Genomic DNA, 11,827 nt, shown 5'->3' on the forward strand with positions numbered 1-11,827 from the left:
CAGTCAAAACGCGCACCCACTTCCGCCGGCTATCATTTCGCAGGCTCACGTTCCAGTCGTAGCGACAGAACGTCTGTTTTACGCTGGTTTTACACTCGTACGACCGTCTGCTCCGCTGCATCGCCGAGAGCCACTTTCTACCTTTGGTCAGAGAAAATTGAACGTACATAACCTCAACAATGAAGCGTCTTCGAGCTTCTTAAGATCCTTCTCCTCGACGAATCCTGGCTTCTTGCTGTTTTAAATCGTCCAAAGAACTTTCTGTATCAGGAAATCGATGCAATCCAAATGAAATACAGTTTCGGACTTCAGCTAACCTCTCAAAAGAGTGTTTTGCAATTCTTTCAGGTAACGACAAGAATTTTTGTGATAAACCCTCATTCGTTCCTAGTGTCAATTTCATATACTTTTCCGGTAGAAGGTTACACCATTTGGCCATTTATAGAACAATTTTTCTTACGTTTTCGGCACGTTGTGCATGTGAAATCCGATGTTTTCAAAAATGAAGGTTACGACTATTGTTAATTCAAACATGGCGTTCCTAGACGTAGTCTGAACGAACATAACCTCACTAATCAAACGTTTTCAATCTGTTCGACTTGAATTATGGTTGTTGATTGAAAAACATTTGCTAAATTCTAAATCACCGAATGATCAATGAAAGATCAATGTGCGACGAACAAAGAATAAATGAACGATGAAAAGATTTTGTAAACCCAATTATATTTATTTTCAATCTGCTTGATGAATACTGACGGCTTTCATCTCTGCTTGGTTAAAAGAGTTTTCTGAATCAGTAAATGATCGATAACAATCAACGAGCGGTCGGTAAACGATCGATAAACGATGCAAAAGTTCTAGATAGTCGATTATATTCGTTTTGAACGGTAATGCTGAATATAACCTCAATTCGAGTGGGGGAGAAATGAATTTATTTGGCGTAGCGATGGAAACGGTAAAGCCCATGGCCGAAATACGCGAAACCGCGGATTCTATGGACGAATCGACGCAATTGGCCGTAAATGAAGGGAGCGAACCGTTGTTTTAATCGCGACGAATCGACTGGGCTACATTAACGCGGCATTATCGGTCAGGTTAATGGCTGCCACGTCGTTCTGAAGTCGTTCCTGCTCGAACCTGCTCATCTACCTTTTCGCTTGCTAAATGCAGCCGTTACGCGGTTACATTTAATTTATTACAACCTGTCGTATAGTTGTACGCGTCCCAGGACGCTTTATTAAGAACTTGTAACGAAAATACGATCGTAAAGTAAGGCAATAACTCAAAACACTGTCCTCGGGATAGCGGCTTCTTCGGCAGATTGCCTCGGGCAAAATTGATACAACATGTGAATCGGCGAACAAGGATCAATAAAATCTCCAGCAACTTCGTACACCGACGAAACTTATCATCCCTTATCGGATGGTTTTAGAGACAAGAGGTATTAACGTATCGAAAATTCCCTCCACGCTGTTCCACGTTAATCCTGTCAGATTATACTGTTTCGTTCTATTGCACTCTTATTATTAACTTCATTCGGTCTCTCGATCATACCAATTGAAAACCTAATACACGAGTACTCAAGCAGTCATTGATCACTTTTTTCTGAAAACATCGAATTCGTTTCTTCGTTAGAACCGGAAGAAGTATTGAAGTCCGGAATATAGAAAATTCATAGGACTCAGGATGAAAAACGAATGATCCTTGAAAGTAACCCAGGCAGTTGCTTGCTTCTCACGATACATGTCCTAATTGGCAAATTACTGATAGACAGGATGCGATGGTTTTCTTCTTGAAAATCATCACAACTGATTTATCGGCGCATCGTTGGTCTGTACACTTTGATAGAATCCACATACTGGTACGTACCACTAAAGCGTGAACCCAAACCTACTAAATACGTTCCGCGATGGAGTATCGACCACAAATGGCCCATATTCGTTGGAAAGTTGATGCAGATAACCGAGCAACAATGGTATGATGGTATTAGTTTGGAAGAAGGCGCGAGCCACGCGAAAAACCACGCTGCCAATTATCTCGAGGCGCACATCTGCCCAATTTCTGTCCGTGACCCCTGCTGGACGACAGCAGCTGTCCAATTTCGAGGACAGGCCCTGCACGTGGAAAGTCAATTGGCGTAGAGGGTCACCAGGCCCAATTAACATTATCCAGGATTTTGTAGATCTCATTAACGAGCTCCGACAAAACCGGTGCCATTGTCCTATCGTTGAAATTAGGGAACAACTACTTGAGGGGCTACCAGGAGCACCAATTGTTCCCCTATTACAGAGGGTACTACTGGTCATTCGACTCGATTCTTCCATGGATTTCCAGCGATTTGTTCGTCGAACAACTCGATCCGACCTATTCTCTATTATAATTGGTATTTTGCAAAGTTTTTTTCCCCCCTCCTAATGAAGTTCTGTAGGTGAAGCTTTTGATCATCGAAGATGGCTATAGCTGGTCAGATTCGAGCGATATTTCATCGCGACTTTACTCCGGTCCATCGTAACTAACAAAATATACGAGGGATATTTATGGGGTTAATCGTAGACATGAAAACGATGGGTGGTACGATGGATGTCCAAACAATGTCGTTTGAGAGTTGTTTTTTAGGGTGTTTCATCTTACGCTAGAGACGTACTGGTATCAATAAATCAGGCGAGTAGCTTCTCCCTATTCCTCAGTGCCTCGAAATGAAATATTTCACGGTATCTGTAATATTTGAAGATGTACATTTTTGACGTGTCTTGGACGCGTGCTGTTGTATCGTCTTCGTATTGTAAATTAATTATCCGCCAGAATATAAAACAGTGAAACGGTAAGAGAGGGCTTTCCAATCCATAAATCGCAAACTGTCAATGTCGTTGATATTATTTTAGTAAATTATAACGCAAGGAGGTGGAAGTGCTTAATGGTGGACAGAGCTGGGAAGCGATCGATAGCGCGATCCCTCGATTGAACCCGAACGACAGCTCGGTGACATCGCAGTTTTTCCTCGTCGGTAACACCGTTACCCGGTTAAAAGGGAACCTCCACCCCATCCAAAATCCTTCCCTTGCATTCCCACGAGCGGATGTCTCTGCTCTGGCGTTCTCCTCGCCGCTTGTCTCAGGCGTAATTACTCGTCAGGACTCGTGTCCGCTTTACTCATCGGCGATGAACGAAATCTTATCCTGCTGTGCTAACGAGCAAAGCGAAACTCCGATCTTCCCCTTCCTCTTGCAAACAAAGAGGCACGTTAACAAAAGTTGGCGAGGCAGAGAAAAATGAAAGCGAAAGATAAAGGAGGAAATAGCCGAACGAAGAACAGGAGGAGATGGAAGGTGTGGAAGGAGAAACAGAGGACGACAGGCGGACAGAGAGAGAGACTGAACTATAGAGAGGGTGGAAGGGAACGGTCGGGAATAAAAGGAAATAAAGGGAGAAAGGAGACAGGGTCCAGGTCCAGTCGAGGTGGCTGTATTTTCCGTCGGAAAGACACGAAGTGGGTCATCTCGGCTAGAGAGAAGTTCGTAAAAGCGTAAAATGCAAAAGTAAAACGACCAGGGTAAGAGAAAGAGGGGAACAGAGAGCAATGCAGGGAGGCAGAGAGACGAAGAGGAAGGCTACACCATCGTGCAGGAAGCTAGAGCTGCCGTTGATGTATACTTCGAGATGATTTGCATAAAGTTTCTCCCTGGCAATCCCTGGGAGACCGGCGAGGACGAATGCAACAACAACGAGCTACGAGTAGTAGATGGAAGGAGGAGGAGGAGGAAGAGGAGGGTTCTGTTCCGTCTTTAGACGGAGACCCCTCCATAAATCAAGCCAAATACTATTGACGCCTGTTTTCTGGCAGCAGAGAGGGACAATAGATGGGGGTACAAGCTTAATTTCCAGAGCTGCCTTTCAAAAATGGCCTTGGCCTTTCGCGTACAGCTTGGTTGGGTGGAGGAAGAGTTATAAGTTGCGTTCAAAAGATAGGATATAGGAAAATCTGCAAAGATATCTTCAATCGTCGAAAGACTAATTGCAAATTGGTGATACAGTACTCCTGTAATGATAGTCAATTAGGTCAATCAGCACTTGTAGAGTGCTTGAAACAATAACAGGGATAACGTGGACCATAAGAATAACGGGGTTTGTTGGTCAGGCTGGGGTAATGAAGCGAATCCAAGTTACTAAGCTGTGCCAGCAATATAATTACCAAGGTAACTCTATCTACAAATATTCGGTTAAGACGGCAAGCACGGATGATGATAGTCGAAAGAGAAAAGCGTATTGCACCTTTACAATTTGATTGCTATTTAATATCTTGAAGAAGATATTATACACAATATCATTGGGAGATTAGAATTGAAACGTTCGCGTTACCCGTGTAAAAATATTCATCTATTCGCGATGAATGATTCAACGTCTGAGCAGGAACCAGGCTGACCCCCATATGGGTCAGGCGGTCACGAACACTAAACACGTGTTAAATACGTCAACAGAAAATTATTTGCCACTCGTCACTCTGATCCACTCCTTCGCATAATTAATTTATAACGCTCCCTCGTAATTAATGTACCTGGAACGTACGACTACTCGCGAATCTGTGCCTCCGCGTACACGTAGAAAAATTCAATTTCCTACGTCGAGACATAGAAATCGAGAATCCCGCTTCTCGCCTCGTTGATTTCCCAACTATCGATCATCATCCGCTTAGTTCGCCCGCCGTGCATCTGTCGTTATTGAAATCCGCGCTCGTTTGTCTTCCGTCCTGAGTAATTACCGGAGCTCGTCGATGCGTTCGTTTCTCCTCTTTCCATCCACGCCCAACAGGCCGCGCGATTCCCAGTGTTCGCCGTGCACCAAAAAATCACTTTTGCCGGTTATTCTTCTCGTCGTTCGAATGGTCGCGATGCTCCTGCCTTGATTTCGGTGCATGCTCCTGCACATCCGGGCCGGAGGCTCGTTCCACACGGTATCTTGGGTAATCTGACGATGGTTAGGACTGGATTCTAACTGCTGCCTCGGTCGATCGAAACGTCTATAGTCTGGCAAGAATGCGTTCTCATTTTAGACTTTGTAGCCTCACAAAGATCGTAAGACACAATGTTGGTGGTTGTTCATGGGTTTTGTGAATACAGCAAACATTCGCTAATAATTGCACGAAAGTATTCTCTGCATAATTGCACGATCGTTATCCCCCCTACTTACGAGGTTTATTCCCTCGACGCACCGTGAAGCTCGTTTGAGTAGCGTGACATAATCTAACGTCAGATGTTGCTGGGACGATGTATCTATTGGGCTGGCAACTAAGTGATTGCGGATTTTATCATTAGGTGGCATTGACAAAATCCGCAATCACTTAGTTGCCAACCCGATAAGTACGTACAATACGAAAGAAAATTTCTTTTATTTTTGATTTTTTTTTAAATTACTCTTTCGTCAATGTATTTGCGAAATATTTGTAATTAACATGACATCAGACACGGTATAATTTGAATCGTATTTACTTACACTCGTCGTGTATTTGCTAAGCAAATTGGACCAAGTTATAGCGTGTTTGGTGTCATTTTAATCAGAAAAGTGTGACAAACGTGTTGGTAAACGTTTCATTAATCTCGCACGGAAAATTGAAAATTTTGATTTTCTCTAAGTTTCGTTCCGCTTTTCTACGCGATCGACGCGCCCAAGACCCTCGGCGTCGAGCGATACAATCGTTTCTGCATCTGCATAATTGCAACACTTTGGTGCCGATTTTTCTACAGTTATCCAGTGTTTTCTCCGCTCGTCTGAGAAATAAGATGGTAAAAACGTTCAGGTAATTAGAAGATCGAAGTGCCACGAGCATGCCAACTTGTCGATGCACTCTAATTTTATGCAGCACATTTGAATCTTCTGTAGGTATCTGCATGCCTAACATTTTTGAAATTTGCTTTTGAAATTGCGAATCGAATACAGTTTTAATACTAGCCCGATAAAAGTAAGAATTTTATTAATAAAGAAATCGATAGATTTTAGAGGTTAAAACTTGGGTCGCCAATTAATTCCTCTTCCTCGGTTAACCGATTGGCTGAGTGCAGACTTTCTTCGTAGTTGAACGTTGCATCCCTCTGTCAGGAATTATTTTTGTTTTCCACCTGACAGCTTCCTTTCAATATATCGAATTAGAGTTGCTTCCTATTGGACTGTGTTCTCCGAGGGTGAAGCTTTTATTAGAGGGTGGAGAAAGATCGACTTGAATAACTCTCAGAATTATGTGTATCGAAGGAAAAAGGAGCTTCTCTCCAGATAGAGGGAAGTTACTTAGTAAGAAATACGAGCCAGTTATCGGAATCGCATAGACTCCTTGACACGCGGTTCCAGGAGATGCGCCACGAAACTGACGAGAATCCTTGAACAATGCTGCGATTAATTTGGCAGCCAGGTCTGTGTTTGTAAAATAAAACGCACCTTACCCTTTGAAACATTTTCAAACAAAACAGAAGCAGGCGTTGGTCGTCAAAAAATATTATATCTTCGATCAACATGGAAGACAAATTCTTGACTATGTAAGTTTTTGCTGATTCGCTAGAAAGAAGGGCGAACGAAAATTTGTAGAATATTTCTGAAAATATTCCTACGAGCTTCCCAATGTCCAACTTAAACTGTATCGAAAAATCTATTTTTCAATTCCATCAGACGAATATAGTTCTTTTTGTGGAATATTTCTCGTTAGAATTGTTCCAGCTGGTGTACTTAGCGAAATCATTCTGAACTATTTCATCGAGGCCATATGTCAGACACGCTCCTTTGGATAGGATTACTGTTACGAGCGTATTAACTAATTGGGTTTACTTGGAATCAGGATTGAAACGATATTATAGTTTCCACATGGACGATATCGATGTTTGGACGATCGTGTTTGTTCACACGATAGGCATTGTTTGACCACTGTCCTGCAACACGAGTATTTTTACGTGTTTGCAGGTATCCTCGATTCGTTTGTTGTGTCGATCATTCGATTTGGAGGAGATTATTGGAAATTGATTATTAATATCACGATACCAATTGAAAGTCGACGTGATTGTTTTATGAGTAGTTTATCGTACCAACTTTATTCCAGCTGTTAATAAAAGCTGAACGGTAGACACGACGTAGATTGAACGATGAACTTGATATAATTCTCACCTGAATTTGCCATTTTAATGCACAGTTAACTAGCCTCAATTAGGTTTCGCGTAATCCTATCTGAAATCTGTCATGAACTCAAACTGAACCTAACTCAATGTGGACCAATCTGCTACCGAATCCAGTTTCAATTCAAACCTAACCTAAATCGAGAACTATCGAAATCTGAAATTAACCTATTGGTCTAATATGAATTAAGTGTAAAGGAAACCCAATCAAAACCTAATTCAAGTAACTGAACCTAACCTAAATCTGTCTAAAATGCCTGAATTCATAAATTTGTCATCTCGATATTTTCCCCGACGTACTATAAACCTAGACATAACCTAATTGAACTTAATATCGTAATTTACACGTAACTTATACGAAACCTAATGAAAAATTAACCCGAGTAACCGAACCTAACCTAAATCTGTCCAAAATGCCTGAGTTCCTAAATTTGTCATCTCGATATTTTCCCCGATGTACTATAAACTTAGACCTAACCTAATTGAACTTAATATCGTAATTTACACGTAACGTATACGAAACCTAATGAAAAATTAACCCGAGTAACCGAACCTAACCTAAATCTGTCCAAAATGCCTGAGTTCCTAAATTTGTCATCTCGATATTTTCCCCGATGTACTATAAACTTAGACCTAACCTAATTGAACTTAATATCGTAATTTACACGTAACTTATACGAAACCTAATGAAAAATTAACCCGAGTAACCGAACCTAACCTAAATCTGTCCAAAATGCCCGAATTCCTAAATTTGTCATCTCGATATTTTCCCCGACGTACTATAAACCTAGACCTAACCTAATTGAACTTAATATCGTAATTTACACGTAACTTATACGAAACCTAGTGTAAAACTAATCCGAGTAATTGTACCTAACCTGAATCTGTCTAAAATGTCTGAGTTCCTACATTTGTCATCGTCTGCCTCAATCTCGCCATCTTCTTTGACATACTATGAACCTCGACCTAACCTAATTGAACTTAATACCGTACTTTACACGTAACTTATACGAAACCTAATGAAAAAATAATCCGAGTAACATAACCTAACCTAAATCTATATCTATCGTTGTCTAACTTAAATCTCCCTATTCACTCAGATCTACTATAAACCTAATCCTAACCTAATTCAACGGTATATCATAATTTATACGAAACCTAGCTCTAAACAGAACTTAACCTAAGTCTACCTAAGTACCAAAGTACTTAAACCTGCCTCTATTACGAGTCTTGATCTGATTAATTTTAACCTAATTCAACTCCATGGCATACACGAAATTCAATTTTAACCGGAACTCAGCCACGTAGTTTTAACTTGAATTTAATTTGAATCTCCTATCGCGGTTCTATCGATATCGATAAAAATTGCATAATTTAATTTGATTGTTCGTCGGCCGGAGTGGAAAGCTTTGCTGGCCGTGGATTTGCCGATTCCGATCGGTAATTTTATCGGGTCGAAAGTTCGCCGGCTGTTAGGAAGTCGGCCCAGGGGCCACTCGTCTCAGGCGAATTATGCGGAAAAAATTTTTTTTTGATCCCAAACATAGGCGGTTACCATCGATCCACATCCGGTTGGCGTTACCGTAGTTACCGAGTTTTCCAAAAATTCCAATCTTTCAAATGGAACGAATGGACGTTCCGGGTAATTGTACGAAATGCGGGCTCGGCGAGATGCAAGCCTAAACGAGGGTAGGAAATAAAAGCAGCCCGGGTTACAGACCGGGTGGAACTCGGATGAAGGAGCGAGACGGAACTTTTTTCAATCGACCTGCGCCCATATACGGGCAATAGACGTATAAAATATTGCGCCGCAGTAAAAGGATCCTTAAAGTGCTCGTAGAATCACAAAACGTGGCCTCTTGTCTCTATTTAGACTCGCTAGCTGTTACGAACAGAACGTCGATTCCCTCGCGTCCGATGCTCTTAGCCACCTGTCCAGCCAACCTGAATATCAGCCTAATTCGCGGCCCAGTCACCAGTCAGCTCTATAATTTCACTCTTCCTTCGTTCACCTCGATAGTCAGCATTTTATGTATTTTGTCTAATACATCGGGTTATCAGGCTCGGACCAAGTGCGTCAAAACGTTGGCTTATGATCGCAATTTGCTACTGTTCAGATATGTATAATTTTCTCTGCTGCACTAGGTTAAATGCGTAGTAGAGATACTTGTATGTGAATATCAGTGTGTGGAAGTACGTGTGTCCGAAGCGTCTCGAAAACAAAGGAATGTAAACTGTTCAGTCGGTTAAGAGTGGATTAAGAGTCGGTTAACAGTCGGGTATAGAAGAAAGTGCCGAGACGCGTGCAAGTGCGTATCGATGAATATATAAGCAATCGTTCACGAAATAAATATTTCGTTATTTTAATATTAATCCTCGGTATAAACTTAGTGTTCCTATAACATTATTTCGGCTTCAAAGATCCACAATTTTCAACAGCTACTTTTCACTTTGGTAGCCTGGGCAGAGTCAGCTACCATGAGAAGCTACTATGAGCCGCGATGTTAAAGCAGGCAGTTAGAAAATACGAAGATTGGACTTACAGCTGGAGAACGAGGAATGCCAGGGGAAATGTAAATGGACGGTTATGAAAGATGTCTCGTCTACCAACAATGTTGCAAAAGTCAGCTCGATCACTGCACTCGGTGCAACTGGATGCATCTTCAATTATACATATTTCTTCGGTCGGTGGAAAAATGTAGGACAGCAAAAGTGAGCGACGAATGAACATCAAGCTTCCCGTTAAACCGAGAATATCCGCGACACACAGTCTTTTCAATTATTGGTCGAGGCTTACGGTGAACGTTGCGTGTTCCGTGTTTTTCAACCGCGCCATTGCACGTTCTTTAGTCGATGAAAAGCGTAAAAGCGAAAACGACGGAAATTCTCAACAGCATTACGGACGATAATCTGCGGAATGGTTTTGAGCAATAGCTTTACCCAGCTCTATCGTACTGTGTGTCAATTTGGAACGCTGCTACTTGAAAGCTGACTGTACCATAGCTGAATTTGATCAAAACAAGTCAGTAGTGTCGTAAAATTAAAATAAAACGAACGATCAGGTTCGAGTTAGCGTGAATCCTTTAGGTACCTTAGCGTGGCAAATTTCACGAATCCTAATTTTTTCTCTGTCTTCTTAAATTTTCTCCGCCTGTTTAAATTTCTTTCGCTGGTTATTAGCGTTGCGAAGGTCTGCTTATTATCGTACATCGCTCTGAGCAAACTTCGTCGAAGGTTAGAAATTCCAGCCATCTACGGAGAGGAATATATGGTCGCTATACCGGTATATCCAGCGATCTGCTGATATTCGTACAAATATTTTATCGAGAGAGTACGCTATCGGCCAGCCACGAACGTAAAACGTTATTGAATTCGTGAACTCACGGGGAATAATTCGATCGAAGTGTTACTGGAATTAGGAAACTCGCTTTTAGAAATAATACCCTGTGTTTTCCCCGAGCCAAACTGATCCACTGAATTTTTCCTATTTCCTTCTGCCGAACGACCAGCTTGCGGATAAAGCTGCAACAAATTTCTCATACTAACGTCGTTCCCAGCCATCGAGCATCTCCTTTTAAATAATCTCTTTAGAAAATCTTGGGATTTTTTTTTTTTACAATTGTTACGAAAGAAAAGCACGCGCGGATTAATCGAACGAGCGGAAGTTCGTGATCGTAGAAATCAAGACCGTACGGATCAAGATTGCACGATGTATGACTGAGGAACGAGTTATGATCCCTGAGTGAAAATATGTAGTCGGTTCGAAGGCGTGTGAATCGAGGTAACCTGGGTTGAAGTGGTGCAGTAACCTGATTTGATTTAGGAAGCCAATATCACAGGTCTAAAATTAGCAAATAGCTCTATTCTTTACCTTCGTTTGAACTAAAATTTGATCGAGCCAAAAATAAAATTACTTTTGGCAACTCGTCTTTTCCATGACGGTGTCGTATCGGTTAAAGCGGAAACTTCGTGTCTGACTCATCATTATCCGACATCAGAAAGTGAAAAGAAGAAAGAACACCGGCAGTTCGAAGAAGTATCGAGTTACTCGATTGCTTATCCAGAGATAGCTCGAAAAGTGTAAAATTTGAAATTCCACAAGGAGAGACCAGTTCTAATGCGAGAAACAGAAGCAGAGGCAAAGTATGCGACTGTTAGCTGAAAAAGTAATTCGTAAACCGCTGCAGCATTTCTAACCTATCGTCGCGCACGAAATCCGATATTCCAAGCTGCAAAAACTATCGAGTACCATCTCGGACATCGGAGACTCGAGAAAGACGAACGTAACTTATCGTTATCTCTTAGATCTCCGCAAATTCCAGCATTCGCGTCTACCTCGAAGCCTGCAAACATTGCAAACATCAAAACATCGAATTGTCCAGTTGAAAATAGCTCGAGTCCAAAGACCGTGCCGAGGCTTCGAACTGTCCCTCGAGGTGGCAGCACCACCGCTCCCCTTTAATTACCGCCAGCAAATTGCAACAAGATCTGGCTGGGGCTGCGTAGGGTGGCGAATGGTGACAAACGGCGAAGATACTTTTCGCAAAACGATGAGGGAGGGCAGCTGGTAGAACGTGTGGTGCATCGATAGCGTAACGATCGCGTGCTCATTATCCTGGCGGGCGGCAGGGCCGTATGTTGCGCATTCCAGCCGGCAACAGAACTCCATATTTATGCCG

The 11,827-nt window shown here is 42.0% G+C and overlaps 1 protein-coding gene across 2 annotated transcripts in view; it reads left to right on the forward strand.

Moving 5' to 3' along the window:
- Nucleotides 1-11,827, forward strand: part of LOC100747447 — a 132,283-nt gene that overhangs the window by 37,338 nt on the left and 83,118 nt on the right. The window lies entirely within an intron of this gene.

The sequence above is a fragment of the Bombus impatiens genome, unplaced genomic scaffold (genome assembly GCF_000188095.3).
Source record: "Bombus impatiens unplaced genomic scaffold, BIMP_2.2 scf_0320, whole genome shotgun sequence".
Classification (NCBI taxonomy): Eukaryota; Metazoa; Arthropoda; class Insecta; order Hymenoptera; family Apidae; genus Bombus; species Bombus impatiens.